The sequence below is a fragment of the Myotis brandtii genome, unplaced genomic scaffold (genome assembly GCF_000412655.1).
Source record: "Myotis brandtii unplaced genomic scaffold, ASM41265v1 scaffold193, whole genome shotgun sequence".
Taxonomy (NCBI): Eukaryota; Metazoa; Chordata; class Mammalia; order Chiroptera; family Vespertilionidae; genus Myotis; species Myotis brandtii.
Window position 1 is genome coordinate 1,445,611 of NW_005357191.1, and position 1,784 is coordinate 1,447,394.

A 1,784-nucleotide genomic window follows, 5' to 3' on the forward strand; every position below is an offset into this window, starting at 1 on the left:
CCGCTTCCCTTCCCCTGCGGGCCCCAGCGCTGTAGCTTCATCCGCGAGGAACGGTCCAGCCCCGCGGTCACACGGGGTCTGCCTGGGGTGGTCGAGCACACAGGCCAAGAGGAACTGGCTGTGCAGGGAGGAGCTGGCTTCGTCCGCGAGGAACGGTCCAGCCCCGCGGTCACGGGGTCTGCCTTGGGTGGCGGAGCGCACAGGCCAAGAGGAACTGGCTGTGCAGGGAGGAGCTGGTTGTGCAGAGAGGAACTGGTTATGCAGAGGTCAGAAAACCTGCCCAGGGTCTGGGGGGAAATGTAAAGAAAGAGCGTTTGGAGGTACACTTTGGCTGATTGGGCAGTGCGGCCAGTGAGTGCTAACGTTGCAAAGGGCAGCTGGAAAGAGTTAGGCAGTTGTAGTAATTCTCTGAATGTGGACACTCGGGCCTGAGACTAAGAGGACCTCTAGGAGCCGGGGACAGGGTTTCAGGAAGCCCCGAGGCTGGCAGGACCCTGAGGCTGGGTGGCCCTGGGGCCAGCGGAGGTTTCTGCACGGGCACCAGCGGGCAGCACCCGACGCTGGGATGCGGGTCTCCAGTGCTGGCCTGTAGGAGTCCACCCCTCACAGTCCCAACACTGACTCTTGAGTGAAGCTGGTAACTCCGTCTGGGGCTACATGCAGAGTGTCCTGGGCCAACTGGGAGGCAGGATCACCCTGCTGGCCTGGTCTGCCAGGGCCCGGGAGGAGGGCAGAATCACCCTGGGAAGCTTAATTTAAGTTACTTTCCAATGGGGTTCTGTCACTGGCATTCAATAATGGAATATGGGAAATGTCGATATAAACAGGTGGTTTCATGGTTGACGGCCAGAGCGATCAAAAGTCTTCTGAAATGTTGCCTGACTCTGAATCTACATTCCAGATGTAGAGGCTGGTTCTCTTTAAACCTTGGAAGCTTAAACCGATAAGGTGTCCTTGTGATCTCAAGAATTTGGAGGTACTTGTTAACACCCGGAGAGGAGGTGAGGATTATTTGGTTTCTTCACTCCAGAGGTTCTCAAACCTGAGCTGCATCAGAATCACCTGCAGTGCTTGTCAAAACGTGGATTGCTGGGCCCCACCTAGAGTATTTATATTTCTAACAAGTTCTAATGATGTTGATGCTGCTGACCTGGAGACCACCTTTTGAGAACTCTTCTTTATAAGATACTAGAGGCCCAGTGCACGAAATTTATCCCTCAGCACAGCCTGCACTCTCTCACAACCTGGGACCACTGGCTCCTAACCGCTTACCTGCCTGTCTGCCTGATCACCCCTAATTGCCTCTGCCTGCCTGATCGTCCCTAACCCCTCTGCCTGCCTGCCTGATTGCCCCTAACCACCTCTGCCTCGGCCCCCATCACCATGGCTTTGTCCAGAAGGACGTCTGGAAGGACATCTGGAAGATCTCTGGTCTAATTAGCATATTACCCTTTTATTAGTATAGATAATTCACATCCCATTAAAACTCACCCTTTTAAATCGCACAATTCAGTGACTATTAGTATATTCACAAAGTTGTACAACCATCACCACTATCTAATCCAGAACATTTTTATTACTTCAAAAGAGAAACCTCTTAGCCATTAACAGTCACTCCCCCTCCCCACCTCCCTCCGCTCCTGGTAACACTAACCCATTTCTATTCCTATAGATTTGCTCACTCTGGACATTTCATGTAAATAAAACCACTTAATATGTGGCCTTTGTGTCTGAATTCTTTTAGTTACTATCACCTGTTCAAGGTTCATGCAGGCTATAGCATG